The sequence below is a fragment of the Gavia stellata genome, chromosome 5 (genome assembly GCF_030936135.1).
Source record: "Gavia stellata isolate bGavSte3 chromosome 5, bGavSte3.hap2, whole genome shotgun sequence".
Taxonomy (NCBI): domain Eukaryota; kingdom Metazoa; phylum Chordata; class Aves; order Gaviiformes; family Gaviidae; genus Gavia; species Gavia stellata.
The window spans coordinates 12,285,539-12,302,102 of NC_082598.1; positions in this window are offsets into that span (position 1 = coordinate 12,285,539).

Genomic DNA, 16,564 nt, shown 5'->3' on the forward strand with positions numbered 1-16,564 from the left:
CCACTGTGAGCTTAAAGAAGCATTAGTCATTTTATTTGCATTCAAAGAGTTGTGTTTTTTTGAATGTAAGGAATATCTCTTCCCTTAAGAAAGGAACGTATTCTGCATAGCAAGGATTACCAGAGAGGCAGGAAAATCTGTGTTAGCTAAAAAATTGATTACATAGACTCATTTGGGTTGGGCAAGCATCCTCCTGTGTCATCAATTCCATTCCACTGCACCAGTACCAAACTGATGATACCAATCGTATTGTGGGATGGAAGAAAGTGTAATTTCAGATAGAAAGAACCTAAAATTATTTCAATGTGTGTGTATGAAATTAAGGACCTTGAACTGTTCTGATATCTCTCCTGTAGAAAACGCTAGCAAGATTTGAATTCTTTTTGCCAACTTTCTCATCAATATTCTAGTTAGTGTTCAAGTGATATATTTTAATTCTAAATATTTGTTGTCTGTCTTCTCACTTTTTCTTTCAAGAATGCTACTAAAAGCCATTCAGCAAGTAGTTGTGAGTAGATTACTTGAGATGTAGCAACCATACTTTAGCCACAGAGCAAAGAAGGTAATGTAGGACCTTCAGTTTGCTTCATTAAGGCCTACAGCAGCTAATGTACCTCGTTTATGAAAATAGTTTTAGCTGTGGAAATATGCACGCGTTCAAGCAAAGCCATATTGTAAGGAAGGAACTTTATTCACAACAGGCTTCCTCCTCCAAGGACTGTTTCAACTCTCACTCAAGTCTGTCCTAGTTTTTCCATTGCTTCCATTTGGCATTGGATCAGGCTTCTTCACTGATGAGTTTGAAATTGTGATAGATAGAAGAATATTTATTCTATGCAATAATAATTCCAAAAATTACCATGTTACGGTGGAGCATAATGAAGAATTTTGCTGTAGTAGGAATTCTGGTCTTTCATTTTGGTTTTGACCTAGAAATTATATGACATGCTATAGACAGATAAATTGTTACTATTTTTTTATTGTATACATAGTTTTAAATAAGCTCAGGCAGCTGTTTTTCAGTATGCTCTCTATTTTTTCATATTAGGCTCATTATCCTTTAGTCCAGTGCTATCATTATAGATTTCGTAGGAAGTCAGAGATTATCTTAAAAAAAATTTAAATGACACTGTCCTAAACTTACCACGAATGTGTTCTTCATTTAAAAAAATGTCTTCTCAGAGGCTGATAAAGCAGCACTTAGCTAGGCTTGGGAGTGTGTTACCTTTTATTCAATACATATCTAAGTCAAAATGTATCTTGTGTTCTTGTAGATAAAAAACCAATCAGATATGTATACATGGCAATACATCCTTTTGTTTCCCAGACCCTTACACTGTAAGACATTTCATTTCCCAAGGAACCATAGGAGGTAACAGCTTTGTTCACAGTAAGGATTTTTAGGACATCCTTGTGTAAGGTCTCAGGGAAAGAGACTGCATGTGTCTGCCTTCTCAAAGAGCTCATGAAAAAGCTGCCTTATCTATAAATTATGTCAAAGATGACCAGACAGTTGACTGGAAGGACAGGGCAAAGCTCTGAATTTCTGTAGCCATAAATTCTGTGAAATAGTGATTTCTCCAGTCCATGCTATGGTACTTATGATGGTCATTTGGGGTTTTTTGAAGTTTTTGGTTTTGTTTTGAGGGGTTTTTTTAATGGTATGTTCATTACTTATTCTGCATTCACTGGTGGTTCTGTCACTTGCTTAGAAGCTTCAGTATGGTGGCGACTTTTTCTGTGGCCCACATCTATCATTAGCTGTTGTTTCTAATTCTTAGTAGTTGTGTCACCTTTGCTATTACATTGTAGCTATTTAGGGAAGGGGGTTATGGTCTCCATTCTACAGAAATAATTTTGTGGGCATACCTGGAGTACATAGACATCTGTGTCAAGGAATTTCTTTTCAGAGCTCCTAGGGGCAATTTTTGGTTCTCTTTGCAGGCTTCAGTATCTCTGTTCTGTGTGCTGTCTACTCTGCTACAGTCTGGGTAATACTGGTAGGGATCCCAGAAGCTGTTTATATGAGGGGTTAGAAACTCATTTACATAAGCTGTTATTCTCACAGCCAGTTTCATAGTTCTCTCCTGCAGAAAATGGGTTTTGTTTTGCTTTCCTTTAGGCCTCATGACATAGGTCAAGATTTTCCATCGACAAATATAATCAGCACTGGTATCATTTCATAACTCAAAATGGCTCATAGGTCCACAGGTATTTTCCATTGGAGAGAGATCAAATTGTCCCCAGAAATCCATTTTTATGAAACCTACAGACAAAATATTCTTGAAGCCATCTACTTTTATATACATGGTAATAGACATTTTGCCTGAGGATGCATTTGGAATTGTTGGATTTTTGGGTTACAACTCAATGAAAAAGAGCAAATATTCAGTGAAAATAGAAGAGGGAAGAAAGGAATTTCTTGACTCCTCTGTCCTCACTAAGTCACCAGTTCGATAGAAAGGCAAAAAATTGTGCACATTTCTAAAATTGAAAATTATACTAAATACTGTATTTTCCCAATATTATATACACATTCCTTTTTCACCAAAAGGAATGTAATTTTTAATTCAAAAATTATTTCCAAGTCATTTCAGATCAAACATACTGCTTACAGTAATAGACCATCTATTCTTACTAACAGAACCAGGACCACATTCTCCCTTGTGCCACATAAGGGCAAACATAATGGTTGCAGACCATAGCCTCAGTGTTGTCTTTCCAGTCCACTAGTCTCAGGCACAAATACAGATATCCATTAAAATTTAAAGAGCTCAGTAAGAGTAATTAGAAGATAGTAATTAGGATCAAAGGCTTCTGACAGGCATATTCTAGAAATAACAGCAAACAGAAATAAAAACTGAATGCAGTAATTAAAAAAATTCTATTGCTAATTTATGTCTAGCACCTGTGGAAGACAGCAGTCAGCCACCCAGCCTGTAAATTTAATAATTTTTTGTTCACATAAGCAAGTCTCAGTTCTTGCAGACTTGCTTCTGAGCTTTGCCATTACCTCACTGAGGATTTGTGCTCACGGGTGTGTTTGTGTTTGTGTAGCAGTGGAAATTTTTTTTCAACAAGTATGAAAATAAAGCCTGCGTGTTTTTCAATTTTGAAAATATTTTCCTTGGCAATGAAAGTGATAAACTCAGTGGCTAAAAATGGTGTACTTTCTAGGGTATATTTCTTAGTTTAGACCTGAAATAGGACACCAAACTCAATGACAACAAATCTCTCAGCTGGCAAAATTAGTACAGTAGCGTGAACTCTGCCAATTAAACACAAGAACACTCTCATTAGTCTAGATTTTGGAGGTACATAGCTATATAGATAATTTATTGCACATATTATTGATTTGATATTATGGAATGGTTGATTATATCTTTGTAAACTTCACAGTGTTACTGGAGTGATACTGAAGTCACTGAAAAAGCAGTTGTCTTTTATTCTTTAGGGTGTTTGCCTGAGTTTTCATCAACTTCAAACCACAGTGCCCAAAGCTGAAAGGCCAATGTAGGTCAATCAACAAAACTAATTGGATGTGTAATGGAAGTTTACAACACTAGGATCATTGTACTTTTCATACAACTGTGACCCAGCAAAGGTAGGCATATGGTAATTGCCCCACTGTTTTACTGGTGTGACTTCCTCTTCCAAAAGAAAACTTTTCTTCCAGTAAGAACCTGCTTTTGGAACTGCAGAGCCCACATAGGATTATCTGGGACCTTAGGAAAAGTACTAAGATATTCAGTGATGGTGCCCATCAGTTTATGGTAAACCACAAAGCCAGAGAGACTCCATGTGATTTCACAGTCTTATTGGCCTATTAGGAACATAATGATAGAACTTCCTCCATTTTCTATTACCTCTTCCCCAAAATTAACAGTGCCTGATGGTTAGGGAGACCAGTTATTCTTTTTAAAAGACTGATTTATTAAACAAGTTTGAAACTGCTTTCTGGATTCAGGTGTCAACCAAAATAAGCAAAGGAATGTCTTGTTAGCAGACCCTGGTGGGACTTAGATAAGAGGTTTGAGATATTCATGATGTGGGAACTAGGGTTATACCACAGGAAGAACATCTAGTCAAGAGAATCCAGTGCCCAAAATTATAAGTGGCTACAGACTTGAGACTGCTTTAAGCAGCTGATAAGCATGAGTTTGGAGGACTGGAGCTTTGGTGTCAGGTGCCTAATATCTGACCTATTCATTCATCTGTCTAGCCCACACAATAGTACTTTGAAGTATTTTCATTGAGAATGATGGATGGAAAAGAGATGTAAGCCAGCAGAATCACATAACAAGAAAAATTACTGGAAAAGATTGTGTCATGCTTGACCCACTGTTGAATTTGATTCTTCCTGATAAATACTGTAAAATTTTGGAAGTAGCTGCATTTTTCAGTTAAAATTAGGGAGTCTTACGTTCAGCTGAAATAAAACTGTGTGTATAAAACAATTCTGCTTATAAAAAATCTTTTAGTAGTGGAAATGGATTGCTGAACAGACCAGTAACATGCAATGGATGTTACATTTCTATTCTAAATTATAGGTTTAAAGTCCAAGATGTTAGTGACAGCTGTTCACTAGCCTACACTCCTCTCTCAATCTCATTTCCTAGTGAATAGGCACCCATATCAGAATTGTCAGTCTTGGTAAGTAATTCTTTCTGCATCAGCCTGAAGACTAAACTATCCTCCCATAAACTGAGAAAGCCTTTTAGCATCAGCATTGCCACTGTATTTCATCCTGTGCCTGTGCAGATAAAGAAATTATGTCTGTCTCTTTTGCTGTCATATCTGCTTTCATTCACAAGCACTAAGCTTGTCTGAGCACAAGAATAATACAATGAAAAAGCTAAATCTTCCAAAAAGATTTTTTTATTGTTTAGCTTGGGTAGACCAAAGTCCATTCAGTCACTGTAGGATATGGGATTCCTTACTAAGCAGCTATCCAGTGTTTTGGTATAACCACCATTCAAAATCTCTTCTGAACTCTTCAGCCTGATTAAATCCCATGTACGCTTACAGCTTTGGCAGTGGTCACATACACATCAGCACTGACAGTGCCAAAGAAATGGCTATACCCTTACAAAATTGAAAGAAAACAGGTTTCCCCTATCTCTCACTCTAGTGATGTAAGCATGGTTTGTCCCTACAGAACACAACCAAATGAAATAATGCCTTTTTAGTTAGCGGTTGGACAGCTAGACATGAAAGAGTTTGAACACCATCTCCTTTGGCTTATATCCACTAGGCTGTGGGCATTTACAGATGGAGGTCTTTTGATCCCTCCATAGCTTAAGCTGTTCTATTTTGTCAAAATAAATCCTGAAAACATGCAAATGCAGGGGATCAGAAGGATCTCTAGGGATCCAGTGCAACCCTGGTGACCTGAGGCAGAAATAACTACAACCAGGATACCAAATAAAAAAAATATATTTATCTAACTTCTTTTTAAAAAGCTGCAATGAAGGAGACTCTCCTTACGTAACAGATCCCGGTACTTCATTACTCTACTATTATGAAAATACACAATGTAAATCTTGCTTTCCTTTCCCCTGCAGATGAGAAGAGCTATCTTCTTCATAAGAGGCTTTTACATTGTGAAGACTGTTGTATCTGCCCTCAGTCTGTTCTAGACTAAACAAACATTGTTCCTTCAACCCTTCCTCAAAGTTCATATTTTCTAAACTTATCAGTCTTACTGTTCCTCTTTGTACTCTAATTTGTCAACATATTTCTTGTGTTGTGTTGTGCCTAAACTGGATACAGTTCTTCATCCAAGGTCTCACTGGACAGAGAATAATTTTCTCTGTATGTTGTCCATGACACTTCTACTGATTTGAAGCTTGCCATTTTTGCACTACACCCAAAATGTTTATTCATGTCTGACTTGTCACCTATTACAGTCCTTCGTCCTCTTCTGTCACCCAGTCAGCTATTCCCCATTCCACATTTATTTTCCATAACACAGGTCTTTAACACAAGTTTCCTTTCTCAAAGAGATTTGAATTCTGATCCTACCTTCAGTAGTGCATTTAGCCCCTTTCAATTTGCCATCATCAGCAAATTATAGACATCCAGATTTCTTCAAAACGTGTAAACAGGCCCAAAAATATCTCTGTGAAGGTTGCTGTTTGAAATCCTTTCCATTTTGATAGTATGAAGTCCCAACAACTTATTTTCAAATATTTAGTAAATCACATGTTTACATCATGTATTCTTGTACAAGAGGATGTATGATGTGACACTATTTTGTATAGTTTGGCATTTATTACTTCACCTTCATCCACTGTCCCTTATCTTGCAAACTCTGACATATGAGCTCTAAGACAGTTTACCATCATCTTGATGTTATTTCCTACTGCCAGTCTCACGCCAGTGGCATATATTATGCCTTGGTTTTATTAAATCCCACTTCTGACGTCCTTGGCGTTCCAGAAGAAAGGTGGCTGCCTAAATGACCGCTACATGTTTCACAAAGTATAAGGACAATGGTAATCTAGGAATTGCAATGTTGTTGTCAAATCCAAACCACAGAGACTTTGCACTTTTTTAGTAGACTCTTTATAATAATAAAAAAGTCCATCCAAGAGTAGGCTCTTGGGACTGAACCAAATTTGTATGTTCTTTGGAAAAGTGTGTGTGAAATAAATCTGTAACAAGATCTTTTATTTTAATAAGTTCAATTATAAGTACATAAAACTATTTCTAAGTGATGATATAAGCCTCTATAATAATGAAACGGTTTGTTTGCATGGTGAGTTCTTCCACAGACTTTTACTAGTTTGGTTTTATCCATGAAAGTTAAAGAAAGAATGAACAAGATTTTAACATACAGTAGAGTATGAAAAGTGATATTTGACTCCACCCAGCAAAGAAGAGCCACCTCCCCTTAATGGATTGAGCATTTGAAAGGAAGAAAAATAGCTTCAGGTTATTTTCAGATGTTTTCTGAAGTTGGATGAACTTAATCCGTTCTGTTTCCCACCATTTATTCAGATGTATTGCCTCAGGATATGGATGATTTTAAACATTGATATTCCACCACACCCCATACTATGGGATACAGCAACTAGGCATGATAGTAAAAATTCAGACATTGGCCAAGATTGCGTGCCTATCTGAGACATACATACTTGGCTGACTGAACCTGTAGGCCCGGGGTACTCAAGCGTTGTAACTGTGGTACTTTATTCCATGAGGTGTAACAATTATCTTTGTTTTCACATATCTTCTATAGTGTCCCAATCCTCCTTCTACTGTATGAAAATAAGTTTTGCACTAGCTTTAAGCAAAATAAAAATAGGGCTAAAATCTTAACTTGAATTGTATGTTTGCAAAAATACAAACATGAAGAATATCTGAGCTGGAATAAAAGGAATAAAAGTACCTAAGATCTTGAAAATAGACATATTATCCCAAATCTTGGTTCTGCAATCTTCCATCTTTTTGTATTATTTTTGTACATTTTTGTACTTTTTATTATACATTTTGTACTTTTTTTGATACATGTAGTCATGTAGTTTTTACCAAGAACTTCATATGGGAATGTAGCTAATAAATGCTTGAATCTTATTGGCATACACATTCTTCAGTTACGAACTTGAGCCTCTTCACTTAAACTGTGTTACTGGTAGTACAGGAGTGGGTTTAAAGGCTTTATTCTTTAGTTGCTATGTCATAACTAATCAATGAGAAAAGAATTATACTACTTTTGAAGATGCAATGAATGTATTAAAGATTCATTGCTCTCCTGTACTTGTCCAATGCACAGTTTTAATTTTTTTCTGTAGTCTGTTTGCATAATATATTCTAGAGATTATGCTTGATTTTTTGTGGAGTAGAAATAGAGTCATTAAAAGCAGTATAGTAACACTGTATTCGATAAAAATGAAAAAAAAAGAGCATCTCCAAGTGTCATGAGACTGTTTTCATTATGTTTGAATTCTCCAAACTACTTTGACCACAATGGAAAAACATTGCTGAATATCCCACACGCATTTTTACTTTAATAAAACACCAGATGCATATTCTGTTAGATGCTCACAAGACTATTTTAAACTAGCTGAGTGACATCATTGAAAATATATGTGCTTGCTTAATCTGAACCTTTATATTAAGCTGCTTCAGCTTTAAGTTAAAATTTCTGAAATTACAAAAGAATATGTGAAAATATGCCTTGATACCACTTTTGAGAAATAAAAATCATTAACAATTTCCCTTATATTTTCCCTTAATTCAGGGGAACTGAGGGCTCAGTTTTACAATTTCCTGTCTTCCTAATATTCAAAACTAAATGCAGGATAAAATGATCCTCTCATTGATAGTCTCTCTTATAGTCTAACTGATAGACTAACTGTGCAAGGTTTCTGCATAAGATGACAAAAGAAGTAAGGAAGAAACCAAGCAGAAATTGTCAAAGTCACACTCCAGTAAAATCAGCCAAGTATTCACTTCATGAAAATGTGAACAAAGCAGACAGTGTCTTGGCTTATGAATTGTGGAATGGGAGAAGACTCTAATTACAGAAATATGAATCAACCAATGAAGGATTATAGATTTTTTTCAGAAGATAAAAAGTTCCGTAAGATCTTGAACTATAAGGGAAGTGAGAGACTGGTTTTAGAGCATGCACTTATGACCTTCTTTCAGAACCAGACCTCTTCTTTCAGAATCGGACCTCTCTAATGAGTCTTATAAACCAAATCCTGTAAAATGTGTTCTACTCTGCAGCCCTCTTTCCAGTAGAACCTCTAATATTTTGTAGAACAGTAAAGGGGAGGGGAAGGTCACTGAGAGGACAACCAAGAAGGATGTGTAGGAATATGCCAAAACTTCTACATCCTGTGGAGAAGTGCTCCTCACGGTTTAACACAAACACAATGCTGAGGAAGTCTCTCCAGTTTGTCCATGCCTGCATAACCCGTTCTTCCATACTCTCACACGGGAAAACACAGCCACACGCCAGAGCAGTTCTGCAGCTATCAGATGGGAGGAAGATTCAGTCTCTTAGCCCACATACACTCTCTGTTTCCAGGAGTCCATTCAACTTGGACCTTTATGAAGGACCTCAGCACTTAGCTTTAATCTCCTATGGCAAGGGAATGTCATGTTAGATACAGACCTTTAGCCAAATCTCAAATTCTTAATGTGACCCAGATCTGGGGGTTTATTTTAATGGAGCTTAGGTGATTTATGTGAGCCGAGAATGTGGCATATTGTCCAAATCAGAATTCCATGTCTCAGCAACTGAGTAAAATAAAACCTTAACTTGTGACCACGGAGGTCCAAAGGCAGCAATCTAAATATTTCTAAATGCTCAATCTAAGTTTATATTAGATTTAACTTGTTATAAACCATATCCAGCATATTTAATACAGGACTAGTTTATCAAGTGTCATTTGAAAATAGAAGAGAGTTCAGAAAAGATCAACAAATAAATACATTTGGGTAATCCAGGTATAGGTTTTAAAGTAAAGTTCAGAAGCAGTGAACAAGCAGTTTGCAAAATTGCAGGTATTTGCACATTACAAAGACCAAAACCATAGAGAAACATATTCAGTCCACTGCTTTTAAGTTTCACCTCTTGCCAATTAAAAAGGATGTGTTTTGGGCTGTTCAACAAAAAGCAACAAAGAATTCTGAAGCTTCTAATATATGATTGCTGTGAGTATGGGAGACTGGATGTGATGCAGCAGCATCTTCAAAAGTATCTCCCTTCCCATTCTTCCTCATTTTGAGCCGAGGATAAGCTTTGTTCATACTTCTTAAAGCAATTATCTTCTTTTCTGTTGGAAGTCTCATAGGTTTATTTGCTTCACCCTTGTAACAGCATGAAGCATACACATGACAGAGCCTACTCACTCCCACAAGACGCAAGTACCTCAAGCTTACTCAGTAGGCATACAATTTTGGTAGCATGTGTCAAAACACCTTTCCTACACAAGTTGCAATTTTTTAAAAGCTTGTGACAGGATTACTTTTTGATAGGAGAAAGTCAATTCCTAAAGCAACCCCACTTTGCTGGTAAATCAGTGCTCCTAGTCACTAAAGCTTTATAGAGAACAGGTAACCAGACTTCATTTGGTTTAAAATAAACATTGACCAATTAGTGCACTTTTCTCCAGACTCATTCTTAGAAATAGGATTGATTTTTTTCCAACATTAACTGGTATGTGGCAGACACCCAGGATTCAGCAAGGGTGATGAAAAGCCTGGCAGACCTAAACTCAAGTAAAAATGGTGTCTAAAAAAGGAAAGCAGTAGAGCAAATGTAATTGGCAAAAGGTGCAATAAGGACGATGTTTCTCTGGTTTAATAAGAAAGTGTCATCATCTGTTCAGTGACCCAGAAAATCACAGAAGCAAGTTTATACACATTGATCAGCTGGTAGGCAGAAAAAGGAAATAGATAACCTAAAAAAGTGATTCTACCCCAAAATTCCCATTACCTGTGAAAGAAAAAAAATGTGTCAGAAACATAGATATTACTTAAAATTTGTTAGTAAAGGACAGATTTTTAAGCTAAGATACTTGCTGACACACACCTCGATTTTCTTGAAACTTCATGTAGTTACAAGTTTTTCAAGATTTTGAGAAACCTATAGTTATCAATAAGTAGAATAAAGTGAGAAACTTGGAGAATGACTGCTATCTCGGATAATAAAGAAAGAATAATATTATAGTCATATAATTATCATTACTTCATAGTGAACAATATATTTACTCAGCTGTATGTTTGTATGTAAGAAAGACTATTGTTATCTCTGGTATGCAGGAAGAACAGAAAAAAGAACTTTTATACAGTGCATAATTGAAAGACCTACAGCAGAGCATAAAAGAAAAACACTTTCCGGATTACTTAGTAAGCAATTTGCAAGTGTTTTCTCTTGAGTTCAATTCATCAGTACTAGAGTGCATGAATTTTAACTGTCTTTATACCATGTAAGTCTTGACCAATACAAGACAAAATTTCAGGATTTAAAGAAAACTGCAGTGCATATCACTTTAATCTGCCAGAGAAATAAGTACAGAATTATGCCAAGAGTTGAAAAATTCAAAAAGTAATAGCTTCTAGGGAATAGTTTCATAGATAGAGTGGATGTATTTATTTTAGTATCTATCCTGTTTCTTTATAATTTGGATGCTTCTGCACAGTTAGTACTAACATCAACTTTGAAAATAGGAGACAAAACATCCTGACCACATTTTACAACGATGCTCAGTAATTCAATTCTGAATTGAGAATAAAATTACCTCAATAAACAATAGGTTGTTCAAGGCTGAAGATACTCTTTAAAAGGGAAGTAGACTAAAAATAAATACATTTGAATTTCAAGCAAATATGGATATTTTGCTGCATTGCCACTGAACAACAGTGTAGCTGTATTTGGAAATTTTTGTATGTTATTAAATGGATATGAATTGCTAAAGAGAAACTATGGAAAAATGCAGGAATTAACATGGGAGTTCAGTGTATCACTAGACCTAAGCCCCCAACCCTCCTAAAAACATACATACACACACACCATTTATTCATGACCAAAGATCAAAATGTATAAGAACTCCAGAAAAGGAGGCAGTATTTTGGTTCAAGGTTACTTTCGGTCACTTCTTAGGTGCTTCCTTGTATGTCCTAATACCCATATGCTGTTGCTTTCTGATATTACAAAAAATGCCCAGTTACACTGGTACTGTGTTAAATCTCCTTCTCAAGGGAGAGAAAGAAACAGGTGTGTTGCATCTCAAACATGTAACTATGGCATATATTAGAAAAGGCAGGCACACAGAAATGTGTCTTCACTTTAAGCAAAATATGAACAGGTGGATAATGGTCCATAATTCTTGATAAAGTATTTCCCCAGTTTGGGAATGGATTGGCTCCTGAGAAGTGTCTCTCTCCCCCAGTTTATAACCTGACTGATAGAACACAAGTATCTAACACCAGCCAGTGGTGTTAGATATACTTCAGGAAACATTCAGAAAGAATCCATGTTATTTTTAGAAAATCAGAAATGCTCCATTTATCATACTTATTCCAACTTCCAAAAAATTAAATATTTTCCATGCAATGGTGGAATTCCCTTCTGTTGACTTGGCAAAGAATGGGTACTTTGAGCACATTTTGTACATCTGCTACATCAGGAAAAACATCTGCTGAAAATTTTCAAGAGTTTCCCAGCACATAACTCTCTAAAGTAATTCACCATCTAAACGGCATATAAGTTTTACGATATTGTAAGTCAGAGTAATCTTGTTTAGTTTGCCTTTCATGCAAAGATACAATCCATTTAGTATGTCAGTGTACTGCAAAGGCAGCTTAACCTGCCACTCAGTGACTAAAGTGCCAGATAGAGATAAATATCCTGGGAAATTAAACATTATTTTTCTTCCCTTCATTATCTGAAATGGCAAAATGAAGGGAGAAAAACATTAGAGGAACATCTTCTTAGCACATCAGCAGACAATAGCACCAGGCAGGCAATTTATATTAAGTGGGAAAATGGCTACTAACTCTGCTAATATCTTTGGTACATTTCCAGGAAAAGTGGTTTGCTCTGTAGGTTAAGTATTTTGAATGTCACTGCCTAGAATACTATAGCACCAGGCTCATACAAAGCAATTCATACAGCATTTCTCTTGACAAAACAAGTAGCTGTCAAAAGTTGACCACTTTAAACTAACACCAACAGTTTTCATCATGCGTGTGCCCCTAACTTCATTTACTAGGTTTCTTCTCTACCACAGTATTCTGTATTTGCACTTTAGTTTTCCTGTTAGCAAATAAACCTGTGTACTACTTCAGAGCAGCCAGCTTTCTCTAGGTTGTCTGTGGACAAATCAGTTATCGGCACTTTAAGCATTTCAAAGTAGCTTAGAATTATCATTTTCAACTCTTTTTGCTCACTGCAAGTGCTCTGTTGCTTTCTTGGAGCATAGTTCCTTTGCGACAGAGCATACAAAATGCTTGTGTGGGGAAGATGGGTGTTTCTCTTGTCCTGGTAAAGGGGCTTGAAGCCCTAGTTAGCATCTAGGTCATCATCTTTGAAGGCATCATTTTTGAAGGTTTTTTTGAGTGGCTTTTTGTTTTGTTTTTTAAGAGGTATTATATTTTAGTTGGAAAGGAAGGGTAATGGAGGAACAGTGTGCTACTCTTTCAGGTTTCTGAATTCTTTTCTTAACCTTCTGGACTGGAGGGCACTGATGCAAAGCTAGAGAGTGCCACCGCGTGGCTAAAGCCTGTCTTGGCTGGCAAACTCTATAGCTTGGTGCTGCAAAAAATGAAGTGTTAAGATTGAATGGATTACACCCTGAAAAAAACAACAAAAAGCAGGTTTAAATTCTCTGAAGATGCCAAAGTTGACAAAATGGGGATATGAGAAAGCAGTGGAGCTCTTACTCTAGTAAAAAAAAAAAGAGAGACTGGCAGATACCCAACAACCAGGAACCCTGTGTGCCATTTTCCACTCCAGAGACTGTATTTTATGCAGGGGTGCTTAATGCAAGCCTTTCAGAGCATGGATGATGGAACCCAGCCTTCCTTTACTCCAGAGCAAATTCTTTAGCCATGAGGACAGGGCTGCATTCCCTTTTACACACACCCAGAGAGCATGCAGAGTTCGGCATGTCTTTTCATCTAACCAGGAGGGATGGAGAGAAGGACAGGCCCCTAGTCTACTGAGTAGGATACTCTGTATTTTCCTCTTTGGAAACGTGAGCTTCTAGAGGCTGAGGAAAGCACGGGGGTTGAGGTCACCGCTTTACAGTAATAAAGTATTCTCTACAATGATAGCATCACTACCATTCCCTTCTCCGTAATCCCATTTTAAAAAAGAAGGGGTGACACTTGGCAACATATGTCATTCCTGGGTGAGAAACCACCACAAGTATCTGGCTCTATATCTGACAGGGTTCTAGATATGTAGCTGCTCACAGGCACCAGTTCATGCCTTCGTGGAAGCAGAGCCTTGTTATTTCAAATCGAGCAGAAATACTTACCACGTGTCAGTGCCTGCAGATCTTTTAACAGCTCAGCAGGGCTTTTTTGGCTCATTAAGAGTGTCAAACTTTTGCTACTGACTAGCTATATAACTAGTTCTGGTTAGAAGCCCTCCGAATCTACAGCTGCTTCCTCTGTCATTTTTTCATTTATCATTCAAACATCCCATCCCTCACTGTCTTTTCTAACAAACAGACTCTGCAGAGGTACGGTTTTTATACCCTATCTAGGAGGCATTTAGACTCCATGCTGTTCTGCCTTTTTGCTTCATTAAACTAGAAGAATGTTCTACCAGTTATCTAGCCAAAATTGATCATTTCCATAACAGCTATGGGAAAACAGAGTTTTATAATATCTCAAATAATCAGACTTCCATTTATAAAGCCTTGCACCAGGAAGCACACCAGGTAAGATTCATCTTACTCATCTAGAGAATTCTACATTGTAGACAATTGACCATTCTCTAATGCTGAATAGAGTAGGAGCCATCTGACAGGTGTCTCCTGAAGGGAAGATGAATCCTACCACTCCTGATCAAGGGGAACAGAACTTAACAGTAAAATCCTTTAGCCCAGATTCAGTTCCTCCCAAAATTTGTGAATTCCAAATTTGCTGTCCAAGTGCATTGTCATTTTATGATTCTGTGGTAACAAATGCATTGTGCTTCCTGGAGAAAAAGATACATTTAAAGGGCTAATAGGTTTTGAAGCAGTTTTTAAAAACCTAAAATGCCATTTATCTATCTAATAGGAATGCAATTTTTTGAAATCCTATGCCTATGACTCACTTTAACCACACCAAGTAGGAAAACACGGAACTCCTGTGTCAGAGCAGGGAGAGAAGTCAGTTACTGCCTTTTCAAAAGGCAGATACATTTTTGTATGCTGTTGAACTGGCTTGAAGGGAATGCCCAAGAAGTTCAGTGTGCTGTGCACTGCCCAAGCACAATTTAACATTAAATGGTGAAATAATAATAAAGGACTAGATTGCTATGAAAGCAAAAATTCTGTGGAATCAGGGCAACAAGATGAAGTAGCAAAACAAAAAAGATAGGTCTTATCAGCAGAATTGAATTCTAGATTAGGAAGTGCATCTTCCTTTCTGAGGACACAGAGACTGCCTGTGATTACAGCAATCAGAATCAGAGAGAGATTATAAATTTATCTAGTCTGAAAGCCAAATGAAGTGGAAAATAGACTGCCAAGCACTGAAAAGCAAGTTAATGAACAGAGAGCAACAGCCACAATTTTCCCAGCTCTGCAGAGATCATGCAGGACTTCTGTTGAGTTTTCAGGTCAAGACGAGGAAGAGAATACGGGATAGTTAATTTCCCATGCTTAGTGGGACAGTATGACACCAGTCTGAATCTGAGTCTTCAAGGCAATGTCCTAAGACACCCAAACAGTAAAACTTTCAACTTTAATGCTTAGTTCAAGTCTGATTGTGAGTGTCCAAAAAAAATTGTGTGCAGAATTGCTTTGAGCAGTACACACATTTCTACAATCAAGACATTAGCGGTGTGATTCACTACCCAATGTAAAGCTTTTTTATTTTTTTAAAAGCAAACTGCTGAGATATATTTAATGATGCTGCATATTTACAAGCAAAGCAGTATTGTCTTCATTATTTTTAACCATCTAATCCTCAGTATGAAACTGAAAACACAGGAGCACTTAAGTTCTCTTTACAGTGTCAAAAGAGAAAACAACAAAAAAGGTAAATGTGCAAGGAGCCTTCTAGAAATAGCAAATACAAAGTGTTTAAGCTCAAAAGTATAGAGCTGAAGTCCAACTTCAATTTCCTGGACCTTTGAGCCAAGCGCAGGGTTGCAGAGTGTTAACTTGTCTACCTAAGAAGTCAAATCTTCTCTTCAAGGTAATTGACAGGTCACAATTACCATGATAGTAGCAACTATCTGTTTTATAGTCTAGTGCTTACAGTACTCACCAAGGAAGATGATGCACTTCTCCCTGGAGAGTATCCTAAGTGTCAGTCTATCTATCTAGATTATATATGTAAGTATCCTCTCCCCCTCTAGGAAGGAAGTCAAAAAACTAATGAAGAATTCATAAGGTCAAAAAGATTACAAAAATCAGATACCTGAATGTGTATATGGGAAGTGTTCAGAGTGCGCTGTGAATAACAGATTTTAGGAAAAGAAAGATTCTTAGGCAAAGAACCAAAGCAATGAGAGTACATAGCTACACAGACCAGAAAAAAAAAAAAGTTGGTTTTTTGCACCTTTCCCCAGGTTTGACAGTATAACTAAATAAAATATCATATGTAGCCAACAACCCCTAGGTTGTTTCTGAGACTGTGTGTACATCTTCCAAAGACACTTCCATACTTCCATTCTTTGTCATGTCTCTTAAAAATAAAATAGCAGTTTCTGTATAAAGTTGTTACAGAGAGTGAAAAGGCATCATTTCAAAATGTACCTGAATATTTAATTGCAAGATGATCAGATTTTAAGACGTTCCTTCTCAAAATATACAGCATGATCGAATATGTCATTTCTACCATAGCTTTGGCATGAAAATGTTTTGAGGCACAAGGATTTAGA